The sequence below is a fragment of the Aulonocara stuartgranti genome (genome assembly GCF_965226115.1).
Source record: "Aulonocara stuartgranti genome assembly, chromosome: 23".
NCBI classification, from domain to species: domain Eukaryota; kingdom Metazoa; phylum Chordata; class Actinopteri; order Cichliformes; family Cichlidae; genus Aulonocara; species Aulonocara stuartgranti.
In genome coordinates, this window is record NC_138958.1 from 7,141,095 (window position 1) to 7,165,865 (window position 24,771).

At 40.4% G+C, this 24,771-nt stretch overlaps 1 long non-coding RNA gene across 2 annotated transcripts; it reads left to right on the forward strand.

The window, feature by feature from the left end:
- The first annotated feature begins 4,832 nt into the window (after positions 1–4,832).
- Positions 4,833–18,473, forward strand: LOC309700469. Of its 2 annotated transcripts, XR_014274675.1 has the most exons (5): positions 4,833–5,055; positions 5,353–5,665; positions 13,691–13,810; positions 16,119–17,058; positions 17,787–18,473. It is a non-coding gene; the product is annotated as an uncharacterized lncRNA (long non-coding RNA). The 2 variants fall into 2 exon arrangements; XR_014274676.1 differs by lacking the exon at positions 17,787–18,473 and having other exon boundaries at positions 16,119–17,187.
- Positions 18,474–24,771: the final 6,298 nt, after the last annotated feature.

The window sequence follows — 24,771 nt, forward strand, 5'->3', positions numbered from 1 at the left end:
ATGCGCGCAATAAATAATCACAAAGTGATGCTCAATAATTAGTTGGCATTGGTGTGAGAGGGCTATCAAAATGAGGAAATGCCCATAGGAGTGAGGTGATACTGAGGGAGGGAGTGGAGAATAACGGTAGACTGAGAGGAGACAAAGATTAAGAGGTGATGGAAACACACAGGAACAACCAAACGAACCCAGTGACCTCTCTTTTCATCCAAGTGCTTTCCATTTCTGTTGTTCTTCTATTTTGGCAGCAGCAAGACATCTCCATCCTAGTCTGGCCTTGATCATCCGTTGAGCCTCACCTTGTGTACCAAACACTGGTCCAGACCAGAAGAACAGCGTGAGCCAGCCCCGCCCGACAGCTCATCCAGCCCTGCAGGAGGCAAAGCATGAAACCTCTGCTGCTCACATGAAGCAAGCGCTGGAAAACTTTTATAGCTCCATATTAAACCTCTCCCCTCAACTCTTTTTTCCACTTCTCTTATGAAGCAGTCACATTCTTTGTTCACGTGCCCTAGCTTTCCTGCCTTTATTGTAGCACTCTTACTGCCATCTCATTTTCCTCTCTATCTCTTTCCCTTTCTTTGATTTCTCTTTCTCCATCTTCACCCCTCACACCCACTTCACCACAATCTCCACCATTTCGCTGCCTCTCTGTCTCGCTGGCTTGCTATAACAGGATCATGGGCTTAGAGAGCAGTCAGCACTGAGATCCTGCACAATGCAAAGCAGATGTGTGACACACACAAACACACACACACACATTCACACACGTGGAAGAGCAGCCTAGAGGATTTTGGGCCAGAGGGTGGAGAGAGAAGTAAGCAGAAACAGCTCTGTTGCTAGGATATAGCAAAATAAAACAGACTCTGACGCTACAGTCTCCAGCTGAAACAGGCGGTTTGTTTCACATACGCTACTAACTGTCAAGAGGAGAAAACAATGTTTTAAAAGAGTCCTGGGAAAATGAACGGGTTGAGCCTGTAGACTTTTATAAAAGTTGTTGTGTCAGATGTCGCGTACAACCCCCAACTCCACAAAAATTGGGACGTAAATGAAAAGAGTGCAATGATTGGAGATTTCATAAACCTGTATTTTTTTTTCACAACAGAACATTGTAAACAAATTTGTTGTTTAAATTGAATAAATATTCCATTTAAAGAAAATTTTGATGGCAGCAACACGTGGGCGCTTTTAGCAACATTCCGTAAACATCTGGGAACTGAGGAGACCCGTTGCCAGATTTTTGGGAGAGGAATGTGGTCCTGTTTTTGTCCGATAGGGGATTCTAGGTGCTCAACAGTCCTGGATCTGCTTTTGTACTTGTAAAGTCTGAACTGCAGGCAGGCTAGTTCTTCACCTGGACTTTTTTACTGCAAAGCTATACTGTTGTGATAGCTGAGGTACATGGTTTAGCATTGTGTTACTGAAACATGCAGTAACTATGTTGCCTGGATGGCAACATGAGCATCTTTTACGTCTTTGAGTATTGACGGTGCATTTCCAATGTGCAAGGTGCTAATTCCATGTGCACGAATGTGCCCCTCTTTTCTGAGATGTGTTTCAACATCAAACAAACATTTTCCTTTCTTGCATTCTGTTTTTATTTGTATTTTACACAATGTCCCAACTTTTTGGAATTGTGGATGTGCCTTTCTGTCTGTGTCAAGTGAAAAAAACCTGCTTGCTTTTGCATTTTGTTGCTGTTTATATTTCACAGTCACACTTAAGAATCTGGGAGAGTATTTAAGTGTGTTGTGTTTAACAGATTCCTCTGTTTTGGTGGATCAGGTAAAGGCCTGCTGCTTCATGGAGAGCATGGTAGAGCAGTGTGTGAGATGCAGGGTGGCAGATGTTCATTGTTGTGTGTCATTCTTTCATAGGTTTTCTATCATCCACCTCTATATTTATCTTTCTTTTCCTGTTATTTTCATTTTTTACACCTTGCTCCAAAGTCTGCAACAGGAGGAGGTATACAACACAAGAGAGGTGTTTATCCCCAGTGAGGGGATATGTATGGGCAGAGTAAGAAGCCACTTATTTAAACCTAGTCCACTCCTTCACACAGAAGTCTTCAGTTAGTGACAGCAGCTACACACCAGGGTATGGATCTCATTCCTGCAGATTTATACACAAGATGTCCTCTGGTGGTGTTTCATTATGCATTACATCAGTGATTTGAGGCTGTTACCCCCAAAGTTTGATAATCGTAAGACAGGGGCAGCATTTTACAAAACACTGGTATGTGACTTCCAGGGATGAGATGCATTGCACGCATGGTATTCCTTTTAGATGTTTGTTTTTTGTTTTTGACCTAACCTTCCTCAAACACAAAGACTGCAGGAATGCTATTTCCCTGTTCTTCAGAACAGGTGCTATCTTCTGAGAAATCTGATGGTGTAAGTACTGTGTTTCTCTTTCTCTCTCTTACAAACACACACACACACACACTGTGTGCACGTAACCCAGGACATTGCACTGACTTACATTCATTTCCTGGAGAGTCTAACCGTAACCATAACTACTCCTTGCTTAACCATTGCCTTTACAATAACTTTAAAAAAAGCTTAAAACCTTAAAATATACTGACCTAAGCTACGGGGACTTGCTTTTTCTTGTCGTCATAAGAAACAAATGCAGCCAAATAGTGAATGTGTAAACAGAAGTGCGTCCCCACAACACTGAAACAACCTGGTCCAAACACACACACGCGCATGCTTGCACACACACACTCGCACATACACATGTGCACAAAGCCATGGGGAATTCCTGGGACTAATGTTTAACAGGGAGAAACTGGACTGCACCATCAATTTTACCTTTTTTTCCTGCAGACTCTGCGGTTTACTCTAGATAGCCCGGCCAAGCCTCAGAGATAAGATGACTCTCAGCCTGCTTGTGGGAAAGATGAAAGCATTCTCTTTAAAGCTGACTTCTCTTTTTGCTAACCACTACCCCCCACTCTAAGTGTAGCGTGTGTGAATGTGTGTGAAAGAGCAACACTATGTGAGTGACCTGTAAGCCTTGAGAACATGGAGATAAGTCATGATTTTGCATCTTTAAATTTAGATACATGTTAATGTGAGTAAATTTAAGATAATGCATGCATTTGCAGTCACCATGCACAGTGCTTGGATGTTATTATTACCCATCAAGGAATACAATCAGGGAGACATTTAAATGATCCCAGAATACTAATTCATTCTGAGGTGTAATTCCTGTTTCCAGACCAAACTTTGCAGGTGACTGGATGGGACAAATGGGAAGATATCTGGAAATTTAACATCTTCTCATCATTTCTTCCTAGATGCTATCTGAATGTATTTGCTAGCAAAAATGTGAAACAGCATAACTTGGTGCAAATATATCAAAAAAAGACTACTTTTGTGATTGCTGCACTGAAATTAGTTTGTAACTATTTTCTTAATCTTTAGGTACGTATAATCAGTACATTATGTTTGTTTGTATTATAACTGTTATTTCTCTTCCCCTCTTGGCCAGGTCATTCTCGAAAATTATATTTTTATTTTCAGTGAGGCTTTTAAATTAATGAAGTATACAATAACATAAAATAAAATAGTTGAATAAAGCACAATGACCATACACATACGCTGCAGCGTCATCAAGTTATTGAGGATACTGAGGAAGCCTAACTCACAAAAGAATGGCGAGTTCCAAAATACGTGCAGCTTCTTAACCTGATGTTTTAAAAGCAAATGCATTTTCTGAATTGGTGAGCATTACTCACTTCACCTATAGCAGCTAGGGAGTTCTTTGCAGTATCATACATGTCAGATGTTCTCTACTTTTTTAATGGGTGGCAAATCAACACCCATTAAAAGATCTTTCCATATTTGTGCCGTTTTGGAGATTAAATACATAAACTGTCATATATGATGAAAACCTGTGTACTTAACCGCATGAAGTAAGACATTTTCAATTTGACTTGGCGACAGCTTTGGATTTTTACAGCTGGATATCATCATGTTTTCCATTTTTGCTCCTATAGTGGCTTTTGCCAGTAACTTCTACAGGTAAGTAATTTCTATTTGCTAAATTTCTGATTCCCACAGTCTTTAAAACACATTATGTCACAGTTTAACACAACATGCATTTAACTCTCATGAATTGTGTGTCATGAATTTGTCTTTCTTTTTTCTTTTTTCTTTTTTTTTTTTTATCTCAGTGTGAGTTTATACACATATTTATGACCAACAAGGATAAGCAGAAGGAAAAATAGTGGTTAATCTGTGACTTGTCCAAGCAACCAGCCATCACACACATACTCTGCGCATATGCACATGCACACACTCGTGTACACCCATGCACAAACAGACCTACAATGATGAACCCACTGAGTAACTGTAGATTACAGAGCTGTCAAACTGGCTGCTGAAAGGAGGCAATCAGAGGAGAGGAGGACTAGCTAATGGGCTGCCTGACCCTGGGCACACACTAACCACACCTACATACAGGCAGAAACAGAATTTCTCAATTACCTTCTTGCCCCAAACAAAGGCAGAGCACTGTTAAAATTAGAAGCCTAGAGGACTACACATACACACACACACACACACACTTAAACCTAGAGTTCAGGATATGCAGAGACATGCACCACACTAAGCCCTGACTAACAGGTATGAAAAAGACTCCACAAAAAAAAACCTCACTGCAATACTTCACTGTTTCCCAGGATCTCCCAGTTATTAATAAACACTATGTGTGTTTTGTGTGTGTATTTGAGTGGTTCCTAAGACTATATATATATTCTGTGTGCATGTGTGTGTGTGTGTGTGTGTGTGTGTGTGCACGCGCAAGTGGGCGTGTTCCATTTTAGAAACACAGAGGATTCATTGTGATATGTCTATGTCCCTGAAGGCGCTGGAATCTGGCGCATTGTCTTTATCGGAAACTCAAACTATTCGCAACTCTTGACTTGTTTTGATCCTTTCAGAAGATTCCATTTCCTGCGGTCGTTTGGGGAGCGACTGCAGAAAAGCCTCTGGAAGGAAAAGTCTCATTATGGCTTCTGTGTGAGTTGGAAGACTTTACTTGAAGGTCAGTGCCAGCCAGGCCGCTGTAGTTTCCCTCCATGTGAGAAATGAAAAAATGACTGTTAGATTAATAAGCACTGGGAGTTCTTTTCATTGGGAGGTGGTGGACGGGCAAATGTAATCATTTCAAAGGGATACACCTGCTAATAAAATGTGATCATTGTGATGGTTTGTGCAGTTTTTAATACATTAATTAATTTGAAATGTCAGCACGCTGTAGTGTTAATAAAGTCTAAATCAACTATTCTGGAGTTTTCCTGAGTCTTCATGTGCGCTCCTTTTCCACTTCTTTTAATCCCAGGCCTCGCCCTGCTCGTCGGACAAACTTCAGTTTTCTCCAGAATAAGGAGATGGGCCCTCACATCACCTTAGGTTAAGACTTAAAGCCTCAACTTGTTTCTTTCTACTGTTTTCTACAGTTTGCTTTTGCGCCCATACAACACATGTGTCTGTTTGTCAGTTAGTAAGGATACATGTGTGATTTTGAATGTGAGGTAATGTCTAAAGGAGCCACTGTGCCTGCTGCCAGAGTGCCACTGCTCCAGAAATACAACAAGTATGACATCAACTGATGCAAATTTCATACACCAAGTGAATCAAGGAACTGGAGCATAGTAAGTAAAACAGTACATGTGGGGGTTAGGGTTAGGGGAAGCTTCTGTATGCTGCCAGAAGTATGTCACCACATGTCTTGTGCACATATTTTTGTTCAATTTTGGTGCATAGCTTCTATTTTAGTAATATTGAAAGCTAGGCTGTAGACTGTATCACATCATTTACTGCCAAGATAGTATTTGGCATTTTCTTGAAATGTTATCTAGTTTATGGTTGTGGGGGAACTGGTAAATGGTAAATGCACTGGTTCTTATAAAGCATTTCTCTATTTTACCTGAGCACTCAAAGCTCGTTATACAGCTTGCCTCATTCACCCATGTTTTGCTCCACCTCCTGAGCTACAACCACCTCTATCTTCGCTTGAAGATGGGAGCGGCTGTAGCTTAGCTTCACTGGCAGTGAGTGCGAGATGGGGTACATGCTGGACAGTTTGAGAATCCATTCTAGGCCTAAAGTAGAGAGACAAAAAGTAATGATTCCCAGTCACATCCACAATTATTGCCAATTTAAAATCACCAACCAGTCTAACAATGCAGGTCTTTGCACTGAGGAAAGAAGCCAGAGTACCCAGAGAGGACCAATAAAAATGAAAGGCCTCAGTCTGCCAGCAGCTTTGAAGCCTCTGATGCTAACCACTGCACCACCCTGTCACCAAGCTTTGATAAAAACGGTTAATATTCCACAATAGTAATGTAAGTGCACCTCTTATGCTCAATCCCAGCTGCATTTGTTTAGTCTCTGACTATACTAGAGTAGCTATGCATGAGACACAGTTGAAAATGATCATAATTACACTTGGTGTAGCTAGAGATCTCATTTTCTGTGCGAAACAAGCCATTTTAGCCCACCTACCACACTCTCTTTTGATTGGTTGCCTCTTGCAAACAGAAGGTTTGAGAATCAGGTGTGTGGGGGTGCTGTGCCAACAGTCACAATTGTTGCACGTGTATTGTGTCTGCACACACAGACACACATGCTGTCTGTTTGGGGTGAACATGTTCAATGAAGGGGATTTTCTGAGCCAGCTCTCTGACAGATTTCTTCTTCTTTTTTTTTTTTGTTTCGCTATGAAAAATGTTCTTTATACATACATGTACACAGATGTATGTATGCAGATGAATGCTGGGTTTGTGTCAGGAAGAAAGAGCAAGAGTGAGAGACAGAAAGAACGAGGGAGAGGTTATTTGTGCATGACAGAGACTAGGCTGTATCTGTAGCGTGTGACACACAGTGCTCTCTCTACAGCAGCTAGGCCACAGTTTAGGGACCTGTGCCAAGGGACAGAATAGCCTGTCTGTTTCATGCCTCTTACTGAATGCTGATTGACAGCTGGGCTTCTTTGTGTGCGTGTGTGTCTATGTGTCCCACTTATGTTACTCCACGCGTACGTGTGTATCAAACTGACAGGCTGGGAGAAACACGCCACACATCGCAGGAAGGCAAATGTAAGGAAGTTGGGTTTTCCACAGAGAAATGACACCCTTTCGTCAAATTGTCAACTATTCAGCGGTGTATTCATCTACTCATTTTCTTCACAATATCGCACATATGTAACTACACTCATGTACACAAGCCTGTAGTTCACACGCATGTTCACATACCAGTCAGCCTCTAATTTAAATAAACAATTTCTCCCCAGAACATGCTGCACTTTGTTTACTCAGTATCATATTACACAGATGAACACGCATGCACACACATGCACAGTCACTCATCCGGATCTAAGTTGCCGCTTCTCTTGAGTGTCACGTTTTGAAGAGCAGAAAGGGACGCTTCACCTCTGACCTCACCGCGGTCCTTCGAGGTTGTGAAGACTGCAGACGCGTAACACGTACATCTGAGATTTCAGAATTCTGAAAGAGGAAGACCAGAGATCGATGAAGCAAGGGTTAGGGTGTGACTGGAGGTCAAACCATCTGCAGAGGAGATAAAGCACAGAGATGAAAAAATAAAAAATAAAAAAGCTGTTTGCGTACAGGAAAAAACTTATAGAGTTAAGGATGCCGCTGAAAAAAAGCAGAAGTTAAAAGTGGTGTGATAGGAACCTGTTTACCACATGATTTGTAATGCAGAAGAGTCTGTTAGAATATTTTGTCCTTTCTCAGGCTGAGTACATACTATAAGAAAGACTTTCAATCAATAAAAATGATTAAATTCTTATGCACTGGCTGACCCATAACTTGGGTTGTTAAGAACAACTCCAAAAGTGACTTCCATGTTAAAATGTCCGATTTAACAACCTTCAAAACATGTTCACTGCCTCGTACAAAACCAATTTTGGTGTCCCGTCATAACAAGTGTCCAATGTGTCATTGTGATATATGATAATTTGCTCACACATTCTCCCTCATTCCGCCATTAGGACGCAAAGTCCACCATGCAAGGCGATGGGATTAAACCAAAAGTCCTGTTGTTAGTGGATACCCACACTTCCAGTGGAGCACTGGCCACCAAGTGAAAGCTACAACTTAGCCGTGAATCCAAAACTATATCTTGTGTTCAGGGTGATTCAAACTTCAAGCCTTCCACAACATTCCTGTTGCTTCTTTTTACTGCTGTTCTCATGGGTATCATAAAAACTCACTAGCATTCAGTGGACAGTTTATCTTGATACAGATCTAGTTGTGTAAGAGGCATTGACTGAAAGTGAGTTTTCCTTTTAAGACAAGTTGGCATAAACAAACTAGGACATCCATTCAGCCATATGAAAGTGTCAAAATAAAAATACTTTATTTACAGAAGATGCATCACTTTAGATACTAGCTGAGTTTTGTTTTTTGCGCACTCAGTGACGCTGTTTGTGACGAGGCAAAGTGGTTAAAAACGATGAAAAGCAGAATATGAAGAATATATGCGTTTGCTGAGGGCGCTGTGTGGTTTCTGTGTTGTTCCTTAACTCGAGTGGTTGAAAAAGAGATGCGAGCAGAGAAAAGAAGTGAAGCAAGGAGACAGGAACTATAAACAACAGAAACTGGACACATCATCAAGAGTAACTGATAGTCCCCCCCCACCCTCGAGCAGCCCCGCCTGTTCCCTGCAGTGAGCCCCCAGAAATTCACTGGAGGACTAAACAGGAATCCCCCACAGCCCCACGACAGACTGACTGACTCTGCATGGTCTACATCACACATACACACACACTGAATCACTCGTATTCACATACAGAGACACTCATATACACACATGAATTCACACACAGGCTTTTACAGACAGTCCAGAAATAGTCCCGTCAGGGGTATTACCATACACGCTATCTCCCCCAAACATCACCTCATCCTATAATATCACTCTGTAGGGCTGTATGTCTGTGCCACCTGGAGTCATTTATATTAAAAAAGTAAATCTTGCTCATATGTTTGCCACTTGGTCATATTCATTTCACATTTTTCACCCTACACTCTTTTTCCTCTGACTGATCTCACCTATTACTTTCTTTTTTGTTTGCCTTTTCTTCTGTTTTCATTTCTGTTTCACTTTCAGTCAGAAACACATACATTAACATGCAAAACTAATCTGTTGTGTGTGCTGTGCTTCCTGAAAGCATTGTTCATACTCTGTTTTTTGTTGTTTTTTAAAAATCGGTTTTCATTCTCCCAGCCCTCCCACATTTCACAATGACACTCAGTGATGCATAGATGTCAGATTGACAGAAAGTACAGATGATAGGAAAGGTCAGGAGTTCCTCAGCCTCTAGTTCCTGACATTGCAACACCTCCCACAGCAGCACCAGTGTGCTTTGGTGTGCCTCAGTGTTCAGTGAAGCATGTGCCTCACGTACCGGGGGGGCTTTCTTCCACCCTTTCCCCTCAGTATTTGCATGGGACTTACAATCAGGGTTTTCCCTCAAACAGAGAATACCACATAAAGTGAGACACAAGGGAATAGTATGTATATTACTGTATGTTGTGTGAATAATTGTATGTACGCTGTGCTGTGTTTGAAAATTAGAGCTCACTCGCAAAGTCAGAAACTGGACAAACAAGTTTAAATTGCTAAAAGGTATGACATAACTGAGAGTCCTCATGGACACTGAAGCCTTTCGCGGAAACACCTAAAGGAATTTACTAGGAGCACATTTTCTGGTTTAGGAATCAAACCTTCAGCAGAAAACAGTTTACAGGAAGCTGCCCAACTGAAAACAGCTTATTTTCAGTTGGTTGCTGCTGTGTGCAATCATGTCAGCCTCAATCCCTATAACTGACAATGCAGCAAATCTTTTAAAGTGCCCTCAACTCAGTTTGAGATGAGCTATGAGCGAAAATAAATACAATAAAAAGAAGAAAAATAAAAAATACAAGTTTCCAATATGGTCTGTGAACTAGCTAAGCCTCACACATACAGATCTGTCTAGATTTATATATTTTATTAACTTGATTATCTTGTGTCACTTTTGCTCCTTTTGATTTACTGAAGTAAGTCATTTCATGCCTCCAATAAAGGGGTGAAGCGTCTTCATCAGCGACATTCAGATGATTCAGTGGTTTCGAGCAACAGAGGTACTCAAGCATTAAAGAGTTTTTCATAAGGTTGTGTCATGTCAGCAGCAATATTGGCTGCTGTGTTTAGCTGCTATTTGATGGTGCTAACAAGAGGGCAGATGGCATCATCGGCACATGGCCATGGGCTTTGAATTTAAAAGAATGAAAGCATGATTTGCTTTCTTTTCCTGTTTGTCTTAGGGAGTTTAAACCAGTATATGTAAGTTTGCATAATGCTAATATTGGAAAGAGCAGGAGTGTCTGTTTATCCCAGTTTTTTTAATCTTATTGCTAACCTATAATTGCTAATAAGTAATAACATGCTTCATATTAACCTTTATGATATTTTCAGCTATCAGTAAGTTATGAATATTCTTATCAAAGTCTCAGCAAGATATTACAAAAGTTTAAATATTTATATTAAAACAAAGATTAAGCCACACAATTAAAGTTATTAAATATTCAACAAACTACAGTGAGAAGTCCAAAAACATTGATAGCAGTTATCAGAAGGTCATGATGTGAATGGCTGGATTCTGTTTTCCTCTGCTCAATAGGCTTGTCCTGGCCCACATGCTAACAACTTAAAAGAAATGAGTGGCGTTTCCACTTCAGGCTGACGTTCAGTTCTGCACGAGGCTGTGGGCAGATTTGCTTTGTCATGATGGCCGCCCAGGACACACGATCCTCCCCGCAGCATGCACCCTGCTGCTTTCTGTATCAGATCAGGCTTGCCGTCAAGTATGCCATCTATTTCTAGTTCGCCTACCATGACAGCTAGTTATAAACCAGGGTTATGTGATTTGGGCTGCCCGAGCTGAGGAGGTGGTGGAGGATGAGGAAGATAAGTGTGGGGTTTCCTGAGAAGCTCCCAGCCAGACCACCTGCTGCCATCAGTCTATCACCCTCCCACCACTTCCCTCACACTCTGCCATCATACTGTCACTGTACCTGCTTTTACCCCACTTCTGTGTCAGTGTGTTAGAGATGGCTCTTTGTGGCGAGCAGCAGCAGCTCACTGAATAATTCAAAGAGCGGGCACGAACAGAGGGCGAATTAAGTCCCTGTAGAGGAAAAGGCAAAGCGATGAAACAGCAGGAGGACAGGGGGGATTTTAGCCCATTAGAAATGTGGAAGGGAAATTTGATGGGAGGAAGAGGGTAGCTGGGGGTGCCACTGTTAAACCAGGGGGGCAGCTGCAGTCAAAAGTGAAAGAAGAAAGGGAGGTGAGAGAGAGGAGAAAGCTCGTGAGCAAATGAATGGGCACATGTCAGGTGACCGTGGGGAGATCCCTGACGAGAGCTGGTCACCTGACTGACTGGAAATGCAGCCTGCTGCTTGAGAGCAATTCCCAGAAGTCAAAACAAGTTGTTAACACAGACTACAGTTTTTAACAGCAGTGCTGTAAATGATCATGATGATCATGATCATTTTTTAAAATACAAAATATTTAAATATATAACATCAGAATAAAAAAAAAGTGTATTCTTCAGTCAACCATGGCAGTAGAAAAAAAGAAGATGATGGCCCACAGATGTCTATTATTGCTTAAGTGCTGACAGTTTCAGAGGTGCTGGAAGAGTGGAGTGTGACGGATCACAGTCTAAACTGGGGTAATTCTCTTTTTATTTCTTCTGCTGCTGCTGGACTTTTGGGCCAGCTGGCTCACACCCACTCAGTCACACTCAAGCGCACAATTTTACACAACAAAACAGCCAGAATGGCATTTACAGTTCAGCATGCTTATCGTTTAGAAAGTCAGGGGGATTTGATCAGTTGCCTTTCTCAGAATAACAGTACTCTAAATCTTAATTATACACTCTCTAAGTGGAAGTTCACTGCCAAACCTAAATATGTTCTTGATAATAAGATACCACATGTTGGTCCGTAAGCTGAGGCCACGGTGGTGAATGACTAACCAGTTAGTGGCTATATGTGGGTGTGATCAAGATTGTTTGATCAATCCAGTTTCTTTCATTTGTAAAATGTTTTGCGGTTGAAGATTGTTTTTCCCTTCTCACTCATGTTTTTCAGTTTTATATTTAAATTAGAAAATCACTATTGAACTGAATTGACAGAGCTGTTTTAGATCTATAAGTTTCTTAATCAATATAATGCTTATTGAAGTTCCATATTCATTAGATATGAGCAGATGTAATGCAAGCCATGAGAAATTTTAATTAATTGGGAATGAAGCAGGTAGCATTAAAAGTTTCAAAATAAACCCTTATAATGTTTTTTTTTTCTTTCAACACTTTATCTCAAAGAAGTCTCGATTTCAGCTTCTATAAAAAATAGCAAGGGTCCTGACATAAATGCTTTGAGTGAAAAGTAGTAAAAGGTTTTTCAAAATATAGATTTGATGGATAACTTAAAATGCAGTTGCCTTATCATGCCACACTTCATATGAAGGACAGTGCTGAGAAGTCATTAGTAATAGGGGTCTGAAAGAGGTTTAGAAGATAACTTCTGCTTTTTGGAAAGTAACATGCAACATATTCTGCCCCAAGTGTTGCTCACACCACAGTTGATCAGCATTTAAAGCGCTGTGCATTCTGGGTAACTAAATAAACACATTTCAACCATAGCCGCATAGTTCGTTGATGGACTTTATGGCCCGTCTCACTGCGTGCAGGCACTGAAAAACGCGCTCGCCATGAAAAGACGTTAAATACTTTCCATGCGCACATACTGGTTTATGTGCCCTGGAGGATGCCCTGGCACTAGTTTATACATCCCTGATGGGAATCTGCTTGCTTTAGTTCCGGGTGGTTTGCTGGTCGCTTTGCGTGCCAGTAGCGCCAGAAACAGGACGAGGCTGAATTTCTTTGTTTTTAAAAGGAAGTGCTGTAGCTGGTGTCTCTCATCTCCATCAGATGTCTGTAAAGGAAGGAGAATCGTGAAAAAAATAATCAGCGGTTCCAGGTAAATGTAGGAGAAATAAATATTCTTACAACTTTACTGAAATACACGTAACCAATCTGGTTTCACAGCGCCCACGCCTGTTTCAGAGCATCACTAAGAAACACAGTTCTGTTATGATCTAACGTAGGCCATCATCACGGCAATAATAATAATAATAAACAGCTCTGTTGTGGCAATAAATAATCAGACAGATAACTAGAGAGTTTTTCTGTTTTGCATTTGCTTTCCCTTGCCACTGCCCCCACCTTGATTCATCTCTCTCCATCTCTCTTCCTCTGTAGCATAATTGAAGCGAGTGAGCTTTTGCTCTCCTATGTAACCCAATGCTCGTCCCACAGCACTGAAGTGTCGTTTGGGCAGCAGCTTAAGTACTCTGTGTGCTTTGTGCTGTGCTCTAACCCTTACAGATCAGCAGAAACCCAGATTAGACAGATGAATAATTCACATGATTGCCTTAAATGCAGTTTGTAGTATAAGACGGTATTAAAAACTATTAGACTTCTGATTCTGTTTATTTCACTGTTGTCACTCGTGTAGCCTGTCTTGACCAACAAGATGGAGCAGATCAAAGCAAGTGGAACCGCAAAGTATCAATCTTTTGCTCTCTTTCTTCCTTTTAAGGGTGATCTCCTCAGAAGTATGCTTACTTGGAGGCTGAACAACATTTATACACAAGGCTGTGTGACGGGCAGAGGCGGGACCCAAATGCTGGACTGAGAAACACAAGCTGGTTTAATTAAAGTAAAATGAAACACAAAACAACATGAATAACGAAACTCACACCTTTGCCACACCAGTGACCACAGACTGCTAGGGAGGACTGTCCCATGAGAGAAATGCAGACAATATGTACACAAAGAGGATAACGAGCGAACAGGCCACAGGTGGAGCACAGCTGACACTAATCTGACTGAAGAGACAGGGGAAGCAAAACCGAACATAATACACAGTAAACAGAAGACTATCAAAATAAAACAGGAAGTCACACACACAATGAGACGCAGGCTAAGACGTGTGCTTCATACAGGAAATAGGTAGAAACAGATGAATAACCAAAGCCAGAAACTAGAAATAAACTCAGCAAACTCAACAAACTGAAAACGCTGGGTCAGAGATCCAGGACCATGAAAGACATTAATCATTTACTGGTAATTAGTTTGAAGTTTTTCAAAAACTGAAAGAAACGGCAGTAAATGCTCAGATATTCAGATCATCCAACCTTCTATCTGATCTATGCAGCATCTACTTCCTCTTCTTCTTCTTCCTTTTCTTTTGGCTGTTCCTGTCAAGAGACGCTACTGCGAGTCATCCGCCACCATCCCTTCCTCATCTTGCATCTTTTTTATCCTGTCACACCAACAATCCAAACATTCACACTCACTACATCCACAAACCTCTGTGGCCTTACAATGCAACCTGTCCTTTGTTTTTGCTGCCTCAGAACACACCTCTGTCATCACCCAGCAGTAGCACAGTTTCCACCAGCACCCTCCTTGTTGACATCATCGGTGGTGTTATCCCAGGCCAATTCAATATGAAAATCTACTTCTTGATGATCTGCATGTTTTATTTGGCAAAGACTTTATGCCAAATGCACTTTGTGACACAACTATACTCATTTATCCTGGCTTGGAACCAGCACTAGGATTGTGGATGACTTTGACCTGTGTAATATTGTAATGTAAATTAAGATGAAGATGATGCCAACATCAGTTATTGATCAAGAATAAAGTATAATGCAGGTTGTGTTAAGCAAAGATAATGTTACATTTTAGTGCTGATACTCTCCAAACAGATAAGGATGATAAAACAATAATGTTTTTAATCTGTTTCTGCTTTGTGCTGATCTGTATCTGGGTGAGATTAAACTGATGATCTCATACTCTGGGTGATGCAGTGTTACCGCAGGTGAGTCATCAGGCGATGCTGTGGGCCTCTTACTGGAACTAAGATATGTTCAGATGATCTCCTCTGCAGCATTTAGTTGCTGTACGTACTGCTGCATCATCTCCCCGTCCTTCCTCCCTCTGCCTCCACCTCATCACACAGCACATCTCACATTCCTCCTTCATCCTCCACCCGCTACACTGTTATGACTTCACTGTCCTTCACTCTCATCTTCTTTCAGTCCCCACAATCCGTGGGTTGTTCTGTTTCTCCTCTTCTTCTCCAGCCTCACCGCAGTACCTTTTGTCTTCTTTCTAACCTCAAATCAAGGTACGCTAACACATAAAAATTACAATTCAGAAAGTATAAAATTCTGACAAATTAACTTTTGGAAAATTAGCTGTTGCACAATAAAGAATCCAACAAAAAAGAACAAATACAGGTGTAACCATATTCACAGTTAGAACAGCACAAACACTAAAATCAGAAAAGACCAGTGTTTGTAATTTAATGAGTCATTTTTATATTTTCTTGGACATATTAAACAAATAAGGCTTACATGTTAACTGGTGAACTTTAGAGATTATTTTACATTTTGGCATATCCAGATAAGCTATTTCCCTATATTTCCAGTCATTATGCTATCCTAATTGAACCAGCTGCTGGCAATGCCTTCATATTTACCAAGCAGAGATCACATTTCAGTAAGAAATAATTAGACACAAATGTCAAACAATTCCCACTGCACCAAAAGCCAATAAATAAATCAAAAACTTGTTGTTTTTTTCCCTCAAAGCCTTACTTAAAGCCGACTCCTCTCTCATCAGTTCATTTCTCCTTTCTTTGTCCTTTGCCTCTTTTCATCTGGCTCTATGTCACCATGCCTTCTATTTGCATTTCTACTGCTGCTTGTATTTTATGCCCTCCATCACAGAGCAGTAAACACAAGAGCCGCAGAGACGGCTGGTTTGTTTTTTTAATTAGGTAAATGGGCCTAGGTCTGTGGGACCAGACAGAGAAATCACTCTTTGGACTCCAGATCTGTCATAACGATTTCTTAAATTAATGAGCTTCAACTCAATGTTATTAAAATCTTGCTGTGTAGTGGATTATGCATACAAACCCACTGCTTTATTGCTTTTCTTTCTTAACCTCCTACAAGGTGAATGCTCCAGTTTCCAAGGACCAAATATTGTTGATGCCAAAAGGGGGAATTCACCCACACAGTGGGTGACCTCAAACCTCAGCCTTATGCCTGATCCTGACAGGCTGCAGTCTCACTCTCCCACACCCACACCTGGCTGAGTTCAGCTGGTGCAGAGGTGGCACTGCCCATCTTTCCAGGGAGGATCCTTTCAGACACAACAACAAACATGCACTCAGACAGAGCGGTATTATCTGTTGTTATCATTGGAGATAATTATGTTGGATAATTATATCTATTAGGTACACTGTGTCTTTTTAGCCACTCCAATGTCAATATTTTTTCAATTTAAGTCTTGAGTGTTCGGGAGCCCCATGGGAAAATACTGTGAGGTGGTTGTAGAAGGGGCTTGTCGGGACCTAAAAAATGAATGGGTTCTGTGCATTTTGTTTAATTTCTGGAGTAAAGCTCAAATAATAATAAGTTAAATGTTTTGTATGCGTGCAGCGATTTTTGAGGCATGTAATGACACATCTGATCAAACAAGACAAAGCCAAATTATAATTTCGTTTTTTTAAAAATCACTTAGAATAAAAAAAACTGAAAAAATGTGAAAATAGTTGCTATTAATCAATTCAGTTTACTCCACTAAAGCTATGATATTAATACATTTTATGTCAACCTGTTGGCTTAATAGAAAGTCAAGTCTACCTTTTAACTTATTATGCTCAACATACCTTGTTTTCTTGTCGTAGACAAGCATTTCTGACTTTTGAGTGACTGTTTCGCTCACAGAGGGCTTTTGTGTGCTGCAGGTGTTGAGGTATATGAGGCTGTGCTGAGGAGTGTTTTATTCCTATGGGCCCCCTGAGGCCCCAAGGCCTGTTCCAAGAGAAAGACCAGAAGCTGTTTCAACTTCCTCCACTGTTTTTTTGCATGGAACACCACTTCAAACACTGTACGTCAAAGCACGTAGCTGCACACACAACACATGAATACAGCATGTTTTTATTACACAAACTGCCCACAAAATTAAAGCTGTTTTTTCCGTGGGGTTTCTAAAATAAAGACATGACCAAGCATTATTTTAGCCTTGAACAACAATGTTTTTTTCTTTTCCCCTTTTGTAAAAAGACAGCTTAAAACTGAACTTTTTGTATGGTTCAGATTTTCTAAAGTGAAAAATTTGCAGTGACGTTTCAATGAAGGAGTGAACTGATATGATTTTGGCAGGTGAAATAATCAAGCAAGTGTTTGCTGATGTTATGCTGCTGAGCTTTCAATAAAAATCTATTTTGAGCTTCTCATATTGTTAAATTTTTTTTTTTAAAGTAGAGTATGTGAATCTGTACTTCTAGCTCAGCTCAGTTATATACCATGTGTTATTTTTTTCAGTAGTGGAAGAAATGTTAAGATTGGTTGCCAGTTACACAAAGTTAATATCTTTAAAAATAAATTAAAAAAGCCCTTTAAACTACACACACACTGCACACAAGTAATACATATCCAGAATTGTACTTTATTATTTTTCAGACATGTTGCTAAATACATAAAGACGATTCCTTTAAAATATAACAATCATGTGTTTTGCATTTAAAATCTTCATAGCTACTGCTGTAAAAACTACAGTAAAACTGTATAACGATATGAACATTTGTTTAATATGGTTTCTTGTTTCCATTTTAGGAAATATTGCTGGATGCGATGTCGGATATAAATTGGATATCTGAGTTTTCCTAGACGGCACTTCTTACTTTCAAGATAAAACAACTTTAGAATGCAATTGTTAAAAGATAAAATCCCCACAGAGTAATTTGTGCTAAATATAATATAGAAAATCTGAGTCCAGAGATAACTGATGATATATGGTGATATACTTTACAGTGTTTAATATTAGACTGTAGCAGTAAACGGAGTCCAGTAAACTGGTACTGTAGAGCAGGAAAGCAGCAAGCTCCCAGAATGGATTTTGTTAGCGTCTCTAAAGCCCCTGGAGCCACAACACTGACCTTTCCTGTTATGGAAATGTACTGCTGGCTGTTCTAGGCCCTCAGCCACACGCTGCCTGTTTGAATGGTCACACAGGCCCCCTTTTGCTGCCTGCCTCTTTCCTGAGGACTGCTTTTGCAGTTTGTGCTGCTCTGTGAGTGCAAGTTCATAGAGCATTGTTCAACATAATGGGCACAACTTGTTCCCTTTTTATTTTATTCTGTCTTTATTTTGGCACCCTTTTACTCTACGGCATGGCACAATTGAGTGGAATTTTACTTTGAACAACCCAATAAACAAAAGCCTGCTTCTATCTGTGTGTGTGTGTGTGTGTGTGTGTGTGTGTGTGTGTGTGTGTGTGTGTGTGTGTGTGTGTGTGTGTGTGTGTGTTGGATGCAGACCAGTTGATACGTGACTCAAAATAAAAAAAATTTAAAAAATCGTGATCGTAGACTGCTTACTGATCATCTTGCAGATCGCTTCAAGGCGCCTGCCTCCTTCCAGCCAGTCGCTGTGATTATTGGCTAAACTGGGGCAAATGAAGTGACATGTTTTCCTTTGCAATGAAAACATAGCTGTGCTAATACTTGCATACAGCCGAGAAGCAGCGCCATGCTCTGTCCGCCATTATCTGAACTTTCCATGTGTGATGTGATTACAAAGCAATTTGCTTCTTGACAATCTGACCCAAGAAAAACACCTTCTTTATTAAAACAAAACAAATTACCCAATTTAGCCCAAAAGACACAGAACTGAATGGTTTAGCAGCCTTCAATACATCACATGGGTGGATTATTATAAACAAATGGAGGCTTTAGCAGTAAATCAGAGAACACAGAACATGATCCATATCGTGATGTTGATTGTAGCGGTCCCCTAAAACTGAAGGTCTTAAAGAAACCGAGTTGAACAAAGCTATTTAAGCCAATGTTTCTAAGTGTCAGAATTTTAGTAAAGCATACACAAAATTTCCCACACTGTTTGGCATCTAGGTCCCCCATTTTAAAAAGGTACTTTTTATTTTATCCTGTGTAGCGTAGAATGAACTTCAATTTTCTGCAAAGCTAGCAGAAGCATGCAAAGGCTTTTTATATGATATTGGGGTTGTATGCATCATTTAAAAATGAAACAAATTGCACCTCAGGGAATTAAACAATGTTGGATTACATACAAAACAAGTTACCTTGTAAAATAAATGTTCTTTGATTGATGTGGCTTAAATTAGAGAGATCTGCAGCAGTGTTTCCAACACGTTCTGTATAAATGGGATTTTAATGACAATGCCTTTGGCTAGAGAGCTGTAACCACAAGAAAGCCTCCTCAAGCAACGGGGATTAAACACTGTGATATAAACAATGATCAGCCTTTCTGTGCTTGTAAAAATAGATTTACTAAACATCTTGCCAGCAGGAATTTGTGTTAACTTGGACTTGGATTTTTATCCTAGAAATGCCATGCAGCTTAGCTCTGCTTGTGCTTGTGACGTCTATCATTGTGAGACTGGGGGGGGTTCCCAGCAAGCCCTTAGAGAACGTTAATCGTCTTCCCAGGATTGGTGAGACATTAGAGCGCAATAGTGTAGATTAGTCAGCTGTAAGCCTAGATTGTTTCTGATTTGTCAGAGAACATAAGCACAGCTTGGTAATTGTGAGGCTTCTGGAATGTCCTTTCAGTTTTGATTCTATAGCTTTTGGATGTTGCACATACACAATGAGGAGTTTTTAAAGATTTGTTAGACTAGCAAACCTCAGCTGGAGGTGTGTTTCACTCAGAAATCAGTTTCAGTTCTGAGGTTCGGCAGAAATCTGTGGTACGCTGTGCATTTTTTATGGTTGCAATTTCCAGGACACACTTTTCCCCAGGTGTTTTCAGATGAGTCCTTTGTATGAGAAAACTATCAAGCGTGACGGTGGTCTTCTGTAGAAACTCAAGAACTCTCGGGGTTATCTCCCCTTTCCAACAGGGTTTCTCTGTATCGAACAGGGTTACCCCCCCTCCATCTATCTTTATCTCCTAAAGACGGTAAGCTCTGTAAAAGGAAGGAAGAGCAGTGGCTCCAGCCTGACATATATTTCCAGTTCCTCTGTGTTCTGAGATGGACTGTTTTCTCACTTCTATATGCAAAATCATTCTTCTTCTTTTGTATGCTTCAGAGGATATTTGCTTTCAGCTTTTTGGTGAGGTTTTTCTTCCGCTCGCTCTCTATTCCGCTAAACATAGATGTCCAGTTGGTCTTTGTGTCCGACTGTGTTGCTTTTTTTTTTTTTTTCGTGAGTAGGATGCAAGACAATGATGACCAAAAGCAGGAGCTTAGACATGTGAAAACAAAACTAAAAATACAATTCTGAGCCAATATTTTTATACAAGTAGTTCCAAATGTTTTCTCATTATGCTGTGCTTCATAGTAAAGTCTAGACAGATTTTACTGTTAAAATAATGATTAGGGGTGGTTGCAAAAGCATCAGTCATGAAAACAGTTTGGGTTTTTTAAATTTTTAACTGGATTATTACAGTTGCCACATTTACCTTGATTGTGGTACATTTATTTTCAGTTTTCTTAACTAAGCTTCAGGCTTAGCTTAACGAGAAACCAGAAAGTACACTAAATACTACTTCAATATCCCCCCACTAACAACATAACCTCTGAATATAATTGAACCGTGCTGGAGTAGAGCACGTCCAAGTCACCAAGCGTCGGTTCAGATTCGCCGGTCATATCCTTCGGCTACCGGACCCGAGACCCGCCCGCGTTGCGGTCCTGTGGAACCTGAGAAATGGAAAGAGACAGCGAGGAAGACCCAAAATAATGTGGAGGAGTACGTTCCTCAAAGATTTACACTTGGTCGAACTGTCATGGGATGAAGCAGTAACCGCCGCGATGGACTGAGTTCGATGGCATTCTCTTGTCATCCAATGCGCCGATCAGTGCGGGAGGACCTAAGTCTAAGTAAGTAATGGAATAAACCAGTAATTTATTGGAAAACGATTTAATTTTAGCAAGCTTTTTTTTCTATACACAACAAAGTGCTTGCTTACTTTTCCTGTCATGATTTTAAGTGACCTTTTTGCTTCACACAGCCTGAAATTAGGCCCTACAGCTATGCTACTACTTAGTGGTGCTCACAAGGCATAACTAAAGCTATGGTGCTAATGGCATTAGCTTTGCATGTAATTGTTTAAAGACAAAACTATTGGCTAAATTCAAACTTAAAGCTGATTCTGGTCCCAAAAAATATCACAAGAGTGATTTATGACCTTAAATAACTTTAATGTTTCAGTCTTGTGAGGCAAAAGTTAGCATGCAGCTAGCAGGACAAAAATTAAGACAATCATTTCTTTTTTATTTAACAGCCTACAGCAGCGTGGTTTTAAAGCTAAGACAAACTTTTGTCTCGCTGCTGTTAAATGCCAGAGTCAGCCGAATATAGCACACATCTGCTGCCAGCGGTCACGTCTTAATGTCCGTTAAGAATATCAGACGCATTGATGTTTGACACAATTGATTTATGAGTTGAATTTAGCAACGGCTCAGTATTATTTGAAAAATGACCCGTTGCGTTCTCTGGCAACAAGATACCCAGCTGACTTGGCTATACAAGGATTTTAAGCAAATGATACTTTGTTTTTCCAGTATTTATTACGACCACAGTGACAACTCCAGGCCAACGGTAAGCAGGAATCTGTCTTTCGAGGAGTTGGCCTACTTACACCAAGAACACAAAAGTCTAAATCTGTTCTTTCAGCACTTCTCGGCATCACAGCAAGACAGACAAGGTTTCAGCACTGGTGCCAGCCCTAATAACATCCATGCCTGTTTAACGACCTTGTGCACGTGCATGAGTTTGCGAGTGTCAGCACGGATGAGTTTGTGTACAAGAGAATGAGAGTGTTAGTGATTTTCTGTGAGCAGCGTGGTTGGCTGAAAAGAGAGATGAAGCAGATGCTATTTCTCAGTTAGGATAAACTCTGGACTGTGCCATGAGGCAGCAGGGACTAAGTGTGCATGTGTGTGTGCATGTGTAGTGTCAGACTAATTACAAATGTATTAGCTGTGCCCTTATACAGGAAAGATGGGAGTGGGATATAGTGTTCTCACACTGAAATGCTATATTAAACAAACACCATGCAGTGGGTGGTGAAGCAGTATGTGTGTGGAGAAATGGTGTCTATCTCTGTGTGAGGCCTTTACTGGCTTCACAAGCTGGAACACCACAGTCCTCTTGGTGTAAAAATAGACTTTTACATAGTTTTACTTTCTACTTGCTCTGTATAGACAGCCAAAAATATTCAGGCTCAATTATTGTTAAGGAGAACTGTTCTTCTTAAATGTACTGGTTGCATGAAAATGGACATGAGGATATAATTGCGAATATTATTACTGCAGGACGGTAAAACATTTAACAGTAATCACATTCCTCAGATAAGGTTACAAAGATTAACACAAAAACATAATACAAAGGCTGGAAGTTTGTTGCCCATTGGGTTTTTGAACAGTTTAGTGATGTGTGTCATGAACTGTGTCCCCCATCAGAGTATTTATAGCCTAAAGCCTCAGTCACATAGACCTAATGATTGGTCAGTGACCTCCTGACAACCTTCCCAACCAGTTGGGGTGTGGCTGCCTGGGGTTTCTGGTTGTTGCACCAAAACCCTTGAGACATTGTTGGTGACTAGCAGAATGCTAAGGTCGCCCATGGTGTGAATTTACTTGCGAGTACTCATTAGCTAACCACCAAATCTTGAAAAAGTGCAAAGCATCTCAGAAATTCAGTATATTTGCCTTCAAAGGAAAACATGTGCCTTACCACTGACACCAACACACTTCCAAATGTGGAATTTTTACTATGAAGGCAAATAGTTTCCAGTTTTTCTCCCAATGCTCTTAGTAGTTTTTGAGCTATGGGCAACCACAGCATCCTGCTGTTGTCCTAAGGAATCACAACCTGCAACCAAATTCACCTAGCAACAGCAAGCAATCTTTCACAACCATTCGCCAGCAAATTGAGGAAGCAGTCCTTGGCAACCTGTTATTATCAAGGGGTCACTGACCAGTCTTTAGACCTGCGTAAAGGGGTCTGTAGGAGTTGATTTCACAGCAACTTCCAACAACCTTTGTATAGACAAACACTGCATTTCGTACACTACAACCATAATTTCCTGTGAGTTAGTTATGTTCTGTGACGGCAGACTGCCTCCGACAAAGAAGGCTGCATACAGAAAGGTAGGTAATGCCCTTAAATTCATTGAAAGACTACGACAAGAAACATATATCACAATATCAAAATCTAGATTTTTTAAATGATTTTTTGGCTTCATATTCACTCATAGTTTGATGTGTCTCAGTGTTTAAGGTGTTTTCCCTTCCCCTTTCTTCCCTTGTTCCTTCTTCCTTCTCTCAGTTCTCATCTTTCCTCTTGTTTCCCTGAAGGTCACAGCTGAGCATGTGTGGCTCACTCCATCAGCTCCAAGCAGCTGGCCCAGATTGACCCCAGTGGTATGATCCAGCACCAACACACACACACTCAGTAAACAAGAAGGCATACACAGAGATGTCTGCATAAAACACACATGCACACACACACAAGCAGTTTATTATGTCTGTGCCACGTTGTGTTGTGTGAATCAGGCTCTATGCATCTGATAAACTTTCACTCCTCTTTTATGAAAATGAAGAACACATGGACACTAAATTACAGGGTAGAACAGTCTACTTAAAAGAAGCTAGAAATATATAATTAAACATACTTGCATCATCCTGTCATTTTAAAATCCCAATAATGTGTTTTTAGAAGCTATTTAAGAAGCTCGTGGAGAAGACTGGACTGCTAGACTTTCACATCCTAGGTCAAGTGGCTGAACAAGACGTTAAACTGTCTTTCACTGTGTAGCAACCCCCACCCATGCACATTAATTGATTCATTAAGAGTCTTTAGCTCCACTCTTTCTGCTACAAATTGAGTGATTTTTGAAAAAGTCAAAAATGAGCATGCAGCTACTAGAGTAGTAAACATATGATTCATATCTCTATACAAGAGGCTGTTCGCAAATGTCAACCTTTGCATGCATGCACATGGCTTTATAGTGGAAACGTTTGATGATCTATCTATCTATCTATCTATCTATCTATCTATCTATCTATCTATCTATCTATCTATCTATCTATATATATATATATATATATATATATATATATACATATATATACATTGGAATTTGCACAATTTGGTCATTTAATGGGGTTCTGATTAAATTTTATTGTCTGCCTTTGAAAATGTTGATTAAAAATGAACACTAAATCAAAGTCGACATAATTGACCCAAATCATTTTGCTCTGTTGAGTCTCACTATTGAATGAGCATACAGTTGTTTTCTGGGACTGGAACCAGCAGAGCATCTTTACTATACTCTTGCCCAGAGAAACAATGGATTGGCTGATTCTTAACATTGGGGTGTTTATGCTGCTCCGTGGGTATCCGTGTCCATGTGTGTTAATATGTGTAGGGCTCCTCGCAGATGTAGGACTGGCCGTTTGCCAGCCATAGGGATCTTTGGGAGTAGGCCTAGGCATGATGTCATTGCCAGTCAGGCCAGGGAGCTGCAGTAATCTGTGACATGATGCCTTTCAAGGAAAAAGCCAAGCAGCTTGTGTTTTAACATTACTACTCAATAGTGTGTGACTATG